Source organism: Rutidosis leptorrhynchoides, chromosome 6 (assembly GCF_046630445.1).
Source record: "Rutidosis leptorrhynchoides isolate AG116_Rl617_1_P2 chromosome 6, CSIRO_AGI_Rlap_v1, whole genome shotgun sequence".
Lineage (NCBI taxonomy): Eukaryota > Viridiplantae > Streptophyta > Magnoliopsida > Asterales > Asteraceae > Rutidosis > Rutidosis leptorrhynchoides.
Window position 1 is genome coordinate 237,209,037 of NC_092338.1, and position 10,443 is coordinate 237,219,479.

Genomic DNA, 10,443 nt, shown 5'->3' on the forward strand with positions numbered 1-10,443 from the left:
ATTACCTTGGTTATTATTTCCAGGCCTTTGGTTCATGTATGAAACATTGTCTCTTTGTTCCATTGTTTGTTCAATACTGAGACAATCTTTTGTCAAATGTGGTCCTCCACACTGCTCACAACTAATTCGTATCGCATGAATATCTTTAGTCATATTTTCCATTCATCTCTCGAAAGCATCTAACTTTGCAGAAATGGAATCAAAGTCATGGCTAGAATCGGGTCTAGTCGCTTTAGATAATCTAACGATATCTTTTTCTTGATACCATTCATGTGAGTGGGAAGCAGTGTTATCAATAATTTTGTAAGCTTCAGTTGCGGTTTTCTTCATAATGGAACCACCAGCTGCAATGACGATGTCTTTTCGTGTACTAATATCGCATCCTTGATTGAATATTTGTACTATTTGATAAGTGTCTAAACCATGCTGAGGACATCCTCTCAACAACTTTCCAAATCTTGTCCATGCCTCATATAAAGTTTCATTTGGCTTCTGCGTGAACGTAAGAATTTCTCCTTGAAGTCTTACTGCTTTAGATGCCGGAAAGAATTGTTTAAGAAATTTTTCAACTAAAACATCCCATGTATCAATCGACCCTTCAGGTAACGATTCTAACCAATCTTTGGCTTCTCCCTTTAAAGTCCAGGGAAATAACATGAGATAGATCTGTTCATCCTCAACTTCTCTTATTTTGAATAGAGTACAAATTCTATTAAAAGTTCGAAGATGTTCGTTTGGATCTTCCTTCGACGCACCACTAAATTGGCATTGATTTGTTACCATGTGTAGGATTTGTCCTTTGATTTCATAATCTGGCGCATTAATGTCTGGTTGAGTAATTGCATGACCTTGGCCAGTGCGTTTAGCTCACATTCGGTCTTACATACTTAGAGGTTCTAGATTTTCCATGATTGAGTTTGTTGAATCTGAATCACTAGAGGATTCTGACTTAATGGTTTCTTCCTATACAATCTTTGGGTGAGTGATTTATGGTTCAGGAGGAACGATTAGTGGTTCAGGATCTCTGAATTGTCCCTGAATATCCTCCGGATTCTCAATTGTGAGGTCGGGTTCAAAAAATGGATTATCGGAAATTTGAATTGGATTACTTGGTTGACTAGATGATGATTCTAAAGAAAAATCAACGGTGACAATATTGGCTAGATGTCTTGATCGAGTTACAGGTGGTGAACGTATGAAAGGTGGTGAACGTTTTGCTCGGTACATTCACTGAATGTCCTATTAGTTATAAAAGACAAAAATTATATAAGTTATCAAATTAATAGACTTTTCTGATTTTGCCCACGTTTCGAATAGCCAATAGATGCAGCAGGTAGCCAGGACCCTTTAAATCGGAAGCCCACAACTCGCCACTAACAAATCTAACTATTACTACGAACCAGAAAATTTTCGATGTCTATTAATTTAACCGCTTAAAATAATTTTTCTTTTTTTCAAAATTTTGAAGATAAAATCTATGTCCTAAAAACTAGAGCGTCGAGAAATAAGAAAGAAAAAGAATGCGTCGAAAAAAAATCGAAAAATAAAAGGTCGAAAAATAAGCGTCGAAAAATAATAAAATGCAGCGTCGAAACTTAAAAGTCTAAAAACTAAATATTAAAAGTTGCGTCTAAAGGAATTAAAACTTAAAGGAATTCTATATCCAAAACGGCAATATCTTAATTAAGCACTAAAATCTATAAAATACTAAAGCGATAAGCGACGTCGTAGAATTCTAAAGCGCCTAAATCTTAATCTAAAGAAAAAGCACTTAAGGGATTTTACGGCGAAGCCTAAAAATCTTAGAAATGAAAATAACTATGGGAAAAACTAACTTAAAACTAATTACGAATGATAAAAATACAAATTATGATTAAACGATTAAAAAGATACAAAATTTAAAAATAAAACTAAAGTTATAAAAAATACAATTTTTATCAAAATATTATTTTTATATTATTATTTTATAAAAGTTTTAATTTTATAAATTAATAAAACTAATTAAAACTTAAAAATACAATTTTAATTAAACTAAAACTAATTAATATTAAATATAAACCCTAATTATAATCAATAATAATTATAACCCTAATTTCACAATTAATGTACGTACTAGGTTGCAGATGTCAGACGGCTCCGCGAGTGCGGATGTCTTCTGTCCAAAAACTCCGCGAGTGCGGAGGATGCAAATTCAAACGAGTTGTAGGTTCAAATTCGTGCAGTTTCAACGTTTTTTGTTTTTTACTTTTTTTTTACTTTTAATTTTTATTATTTTCAGTTTTTATTTTATAGAAAATGTAATTTAAATAACACTTATATTAAAAATTGCTTACTATTTTTTTTTAACTTTTCACAATAAATAAAAATATGAACTTTTTAATAAACTTAAAAATATAGATATATATTTTTCTTTTTTTTATGTTTTTATATTTTTGTTTTTAATATTTAAAACTTATATTTTTTTTTACAAAAATAGATTAAAACTTAATAAAAATCTCTCTTTTTTTTATGGCGTTTCGCTTTGGCGTTAAGTGAAGATTCCCTGCAGCGGCGCCAAAAATACTTGATGTTATGCGAGGTGTATACGAAATAGTTATATTTTTATTTCGAAATACTATTAAATACAATACAATTTACATAAGTTTTAATTATTTATTTACAGATGGCATTTACCTAAACTTTACTACAACACAATAGGCAGTGTACCTAATCATAGAGTAGTATAGTTTTTAGTAAGTTCGGTTCGTTCCATAGGGAGACGGCTTATTTTACACTATATTTTTATATAACTATATTTGTACAAAATATAAATATATATATTGCAATTATTATTATTATAAAAAAGGGAGTTTTACCGTTTAATGAACGGTTTGTCGATTTAAAACTTAAGTCACAATTAAAACCTAATGTAAAATATTAAAAATAAATATAACTTAATTTAAAGCATAAAGTAAATGACGATAATTAAAGTGCGATAATTTAAAGCGCGATAAATAAAATGACGGTAAATAAAATTGCGATAATTAAAAGTACGATAATTAAAAGTGCGATGAGATATAAAATAAAGGAATTATTCTTATTTAAACTTCCGTAATCATGATGTTCGACGTGTTGATTTTAATTTATTACCATGGGTTAATTGTCCTTTGTCCTGAATTATTCGATATGCCCATCTGGTTTTGTCCATAATAGTCCATCGGTCATAATTATAAAGTGCGAGAGTCTTCGTCATATTAACCTTATACCCGAAGTCAAATATTCCAACTAATTGGGGATTCGAACTGTAACAAGGTCTTAATACTTTGTTTAATGAATACACCAGGTTATCGACTGCGTGTAATCCAAGGTTTCAATACTTTGTTAACAATTACACCAATTACCCTTGAATGTAATCTACCCCTGTTTCAACGAGTCCATTGACTATTAATCCATTCCCGTGTCCGGTCAAATGAACAATAATTTGTATTTATAAATATCCCGCCCACCGTACCCGATTAAGCGTATGTGGTTATATATAGATACGTCAAATTGTAACCTTTATATTAAATTAACGAGGTATTGTTTAGTTAATATAAAGCCCATTGATAGCCCATAGTCTAATTTCCACAAGTGTCGATCTTTTGTCCAAACCCCAATTATGGTCCAAAGCCCAATAACCCCGTCTTAAATATTTAGCCCAACATCATGATTACTTCGATTTAAATAAGCATAATAATAACTTAGCTACGACACATTAATTTAAAAAGGTTGAACATAACTTACAATGAATATTAATCGCGTAGTGTTACACGGACAGAGTTTCGACTTACAAACTTAAAACATTCGCCACTATTACCTTATTATTATTAAACTTAAATTAAAATTAAAATTATAAAATATAAATATAAATATATCGTAGATAGATAGATAGATAGATAAAGGTGTGTTTTCATCGAGCAGAATGCGCAGCCTTTTATAGGCCCACGTTTAACTATTGTACTCCGCGAGTGCGGAGGTTTTATTCATCACAGCTCCGCGAGTGCGGAGCTCTGGATTCGAGCTCATAGATCAAATCCAAAATGTGGGCTGCGTATAATTATAATATATAATAATATATATAATTAATTATATATTATATTATATTCTTGTGCATAGTTGATGTAGTGACCCGAACTTTTCCATGTTTATATATATTAATTGAGATTGATATTTACATGATTAAATGTTTCCAACATGTTAAGCAATCAAACTTGTTAAGACTTGATTAATTGAAATATGTTTCATATAGACAATTGACCACCCAAGTTGACCGGTGATTCACGAACGTTAAAACTTGTAAAAACTATATGATGACATATATATGGATATATATATAGTTAACATGATACTATGATAAGTATACATATCATTAAGTATATTAACAATGAACTACATATGTAAAAACAAGACTACTAACTTAATGATTTTTAAACGAGACATATATGTAACGATTATCGTTGTAAAGACATTAATGTATGTATATCATATTAAGAGATATTCATACATGATAATATCATGATAATATCATGATAATATAATAATTTAAAATCTCATTTGATATTATAAACATTGGGTTAACAACATTTAACAAGATCGTTAACCTAAAGGTTTCAAAACAATACTTACATGTAACGACTAACGATGACTTAACGACTCAGTTAAAATGTATATACATGTAGTGTTTTAATATGTATTTATACACTTTTGAAAGACTTCAATACACTTATCAAAATACTTCTACTTAACAAAAATGCTTACAATTACATCCTCGTTCAGTTTCATCAACAATTCTACTCGTATGCACCCGTATTCGTACTCGTACAATACACAGCTTTTAGATGTATGTACTATTGGTATATACACTCCAATGATCAGCTCTTAGCAGCCCATGTGAGTCACCTAACACATGTGGGAACCATCATTTGGCAACTAGCATGAAATATCTCATAAAATTACAAAAATATGAGTAATCATTCATGACTTATTTACATGAAAACAAAATTACATATCCTTTATATCTAATCCATACACCAACGACCAAAAACACCTACAAACACTTTCATTCTTCAATTTTCTTCATCTAATTGATCTCTCTCAAGTTCTATCTTCAAGTGCTAAGTGTTCTTCATATATTTTACAAGTTCTAGTTACATAAAATCAAGAATACTTTCAAGTTTGCTAGCTCACTTCCAATCTTGTAAGGTGATCATCCAACCTCAAGAAATCTTTGTTTCTTACAGTAGGTTATCATTCTAATACAAGGTAATAATCATATTCAAACTTTGGTTCAATTTCTATAACTATAACAATCTTATTTCAAGTGATGATCTTACTTGAACTTGTTTTCGTGTCATGATTCTGCTTCAAGAACTTCGAGCCATCCAAGGATCCGTTGAAGCTAGATCCATTTTTCTCTTTTCCAGTAGGTTTATCCAAGGAACTTAAGGTAGTAATGATGTTCATAACATCATTCGATTCATACATATAAAGCTATCTTATTCGAAGGTTTAAACTTGTAATCACTAGAACATAGTTTAGTTAATTCTAAACTTGTTCGCAAACAAAAGTTAATCCTTCTAACTTGACTTTTAAAATCAACTAAACACATGTTATATATCTATATGATATGCTAACTTAATGATTTAAAACCTGGAAACACGAAAAACACCGTAAAACCGGATTTACGCCGTCGTAGTAACACCGCGGGCTGTTTTGGGTTAGTTAATTAAAAACTATGATAAACTTTGATTTAAAAGTTGTTATTCTGAGAAAATGATTTTTATTATGAACATGAAACTATATCCAAAAATTATGGTTAAACTCAAAGTGGAAGTATGTTTTCTAAAATGGTCATCTAGACGTCGTTCTTTCGACTGAAATGACTACCTTTACAAAAACGACTTGTAACTTATTTTTCCGACTATAAACCTATACTTTTTCTGTTTAGATTCATAAAATAGAGTTCAATATGAAACCATAGCAATTTGATTCACTCAAAACGGATTTAAAATGAAGAAGCTATGGGTAAAACAAGATTGGATAATTTTTCTCATTTTAGCTACGTGAAAATTGGTAACAAATCTATTCCAACCATAACTTAATCAACTTGTATTGTATATTATGTAATCTTGAGATACCATAGACACGTATACAATGTTTCGACCTATCATGTCGACACATCTATATATATTTCGGAACAACCATAGACACTCTATATGTGAATGTTGGAGTTAGCTATACAGGGTTGAGGTTGATTCCAAAATATATATAGTTTGAGTTGTGATCAATACTGAGATACGTATACACTGGGTCGTGGATTGATTCAAGATAATATTTATCGATTTATTTCTGTACATCTAACTGTGGACAACTAGTTGTAGGTTACTAACGAGGACAGCTGACTTAATAAACGTAAAACATCAAAATATATTAAAAGTGTTGTAAATATATTTTGAACATACTTTGATATATATGTATATATTGTTATAGGTTCGTGAATCAACCAGTGGCCAAGTCTTACTTCCCGACGAAGTAAAAATCTGTGAAAGTGAGTTATAGTCCCACTTTTAAAATCTAATATTTTTGGGATGAGAATACATGCAGGTTTTATAAATGATTTACAAAATAGACACAAGTACGTGAAACTACATTCTATGGTTGAATTATCGAAATCGAATATGCCCCTTTTTATTAAGTCTGGTAATCTAAGAATTAGGGAACAGACACCCTAATTGACGCGAATCCTAAAGATAGATCTATTGGGCCTAACTAACCCCATCCAAAGTACCGGATGCTTTAGTACTTCGAAATTTATATCATATCCGAAGGGTGTCCCGGAATGATGGGGATATTCTTATATATGCATCTTGTTAATGTCGGTTACCAGGTGTTCACCATATGAATGATTTTTATCTCTATGTATGGGATGTGTATTGAAATATGAAATCTTGTGGTCTATTATTATGATTTGATATATATAGGTTAAACCTATAACTCACCAACATTTTTGTTGACGTTTTAAGCATGTTTATTCTCAGGTGATTATTAAGAGCTTCCGCTGTCGCATACTTAAATAAGGACGAGATTTGGAGTCCATGTTTGTATGATATTGTGTAAAAACTGCGTTCAAGAAACTTATTTTGTTGTAACATATTTGTATTGTAAACCATTATGTAATGGTCGTGTGTAAACAGGATATTTTAGATTATCATTATTTAAAAATCTACGTAAAGCTTTTTAAACCTTTATTGATGAAATAAAGGTTATGGTTTATTTTAAAATGAATGCAGTCTTTGAAAAACGTCTCATATAGAGGTCAAAACCTCGCAACGAAATCAATTAATATGGAACGTTTTTAATCAATAAGAACGGGACATTTCAGTTGGTATCCGAGCGTTGGTCTTAGAGAACCAGAATTTTGCATTAGTGTGTCTTATCGAGTTTGTTAGGATGCATTAGTGAGTCTGGACTTCGACCGTGTTTACTTGAAAAATGATTGCTTAACAAATTTTGTTGGAAACTATATATTTTTAACATGTGAATATTATGTGATATATTAATCTCTTAACGCGTTTGATATTATGTGATAGATGTCTACCTCTAGAACAAGTCCCATTGACTCACCTAATAATAATGAAGAGTCAAATGTAAATTGGAATGATTCGTGGACTGATTCACAAGTTCCCGAAGAGGAACCGGAAGAAGAGTCGGAACCGGAAGAAGAATCGGAACCGGAAGAAGAATCGGAACCGGATGAAGAAGTAGAACCGGTGGGGGAAATAATAAAACGGTTAAGTAAAAGAAAATCATCAACCAACCGACCAAGGTTAATTATGGTCAATGGTGTTTCCGCCAAGGAAGCAAAATATTGGGAGGATTACCAATTCTCCGATGAATCGGATTCCGACGAGAATTCCGATGATGTTATAGAAAGTACCCCAACTGAATTTAAAAAGGCAAAAGAAAATAATAAGGGAAAGGGCATAAAAATAGAGAAATCTAATTCCAACCCCGATGAACTTTATATGTATCGTCAACCCCCGAAGTACTTAAGTTGTAACAATGACCCGGGAACCTCTAAACCACCAGGTTTTTCTAAACCGTTGTGGAAAACGACAGTTAGTGTTAGGGGAACATCATATATCCCTAGAAACTTGGCAAAACGAACCAAAACCGAAGAAGAAGAAACGAGCGAGTCAGAATAAGATAGTTGTATTCGTGTGGTGTAATATATGTAATATAGTGTGCTTATGCTTTATGATATATGTAAAAATTGCTTGTATTAATAAGTATTTTTTTTATGAAACTAACTCTTGTCTATTTTACAGTTTAAAAACACAAAATGGATAGACAACCCAATATTTTAAGAGACCTACCCGGAGACATGATTGATGAAATCTTGTCTAGAGTCGGTCAGAATTCCTCGGCACAACTATGTAAGGCGAGATCAGTTTGTAAGACATTCGAAGAACGTTCCAAGAATGTCTTGGTTTATAAGAGACTTTCGTTTGAAAGATGGGGGATATCACATTGGGAAACCCATAAGTTACGATGTGTTTACTTTGACGCATATATTGTGGGGAACCCAAATGCTATTTTACGCAACGGGTTAAGAAATTATTTTGACTCAATATATCCGAATATTGGACTTCGTGATTTAGAAAAAGCGGCTAACATGCAACATAAAGAAGCATGTTATGCTTACGGATTAGTAATGTTCGCTTCTCACCAAAGTGAGAACAAGAACATCGGGCTACAACTATTAAACAAAACGTTTCCACAAGTGACGGAGTCGGTAATTGGGGTAAGAAATGAGGTTTTTAGATTGTTACGGGACTGTTGGACATTACGTAACCCTCGTCCCTTTGACGACGTTACAACACGCTGTCTTATCAACGGCCATAACGGTTATGTTCCACAAGACCAAGGATGGGAAGTAATCCTAGTAAAACCAGAATGCATGACTTGTTTCTGGACGTATGAATTACGTGTCTTTATTGCCTTTGCTGAACGACTTGTGTACTAGCTAGAATTATCTTCACAACTATCTTGTATCAAAGTTATTGTGTGCTATATTTCATGCTTTATGTAAAATAAGCGGTATTGTAAGTTTGTAAAATATTGTATAAAAGTTTGAACGCGAAATATTATTATAATAAGTTTTTCATATAGAATTGTAGTAGTTGAATTGTATATTAGCTACTAAGTATGAACTTAACGGGTAGGTACTACCCGAATTTAAACTTATAAAACGCTAATATGAAGAAAAAGCTTTTATAAATGAGTTCATATTATGCTACGAAATACTATTAACTACTCTTAATATTCTGTATGATTAACTTGTTCCATTTGACTATTTTGAAGGAAATGACACCGACTACTCGACACACTGTGAATATGAATGAAGAGGAATTCCGTACTTTTCTAGCTTCAAACATAGCCGCAGTACAGGCTGCGCTACATACCAACAATAACCTTGGATCTAGCAGTACAGGAAATCGTGTAGGATGCACCTACAAAGAATTCACTGCCTGCAAACCTTTGGAATTTGATGGAACCGAAGGACCGATCGGATTGAAACGGTGGACCGAGAAGGTCGAATCGGTGTTTGCCATAAGTAAGTGTACTGAAGAGGACAAAGTGAAGTACGCTACGCATACCTTCACAGGTTCTGCGTTAACATGGTGGAATACCTATCTAGAGCAAGTGGGACAAGACGATGCGTACGCACTACCGTGGTCAGCATTCAAGCACTTGATGAACGAGAAGTACCGTCCCAGAACCGAGGTCAATAAGCTCAAGACAGAACTTAGAGGGTTACGAACCCAAGGATTTGATATTACCACGTACGAAAGACGATTCACAGAATTGTGCCTATTGTGTCCGGGAGCATTCGAAGATGAGGAAGAGAAGATCGACGCGTTTGTGAAAGGATTACCGGAAAGAATCCAAGAAGATATAAGTTCACACGAGCCCGCCTCCATACAACAGGCATGTAGAATGGCTCACAAACTAGTGAACCAGATTGAAGAAAGAATTAAAGAACAGACTGCTGAAGAGGCCAATGTGAAGCAAGTCAAAAGAAAGTGGGAGGAAAACGGTGATTAGAATCACCAATACAACAACAACAGCAATTACAACAATAATCGCAACAATTATCCCAACAATCGCAACATCAATCGCAACTACAACAAACGGCCCAACAACAACAACAACAACAACAGCAACAACAGCAACTACAACAATCCTCCCAACAACAATAATAACCGCAACAACAACAACAATCAGAAGCAGCTATGCCAAAGGTGTGAAAAGAATCACTCGGGGTTCTGCACCAAATTTTGCAACAAGTGTAAAAGAAATGGTCATAGCGCGGCGAAGTGTGAGGTCTACGGACCAGGGGTTAATAGAACGAAAGGAACAAAT

The 10,443-nt window shown here is 32.9% G+C and overlaps 1 non-coding gene across 1 annotated transcript; it reads left to right on the forward strand.

Annotated features, from left to right (window-relative positions):
* The first annotated feature begins 418 nt into the window (after positions 1–418).
* On the forward strand, positions 419–525 carry LOC139856225 (small nucleolar RNA R71). Its single transcript, XR_011761722.1, has one exon. It is a non-coding gene; the product is annotated as a small nucleolar RNA R71 (small nucleolar RNA).
* Positions 526–10,443: the final 9,918 nt, after the last annotated feature.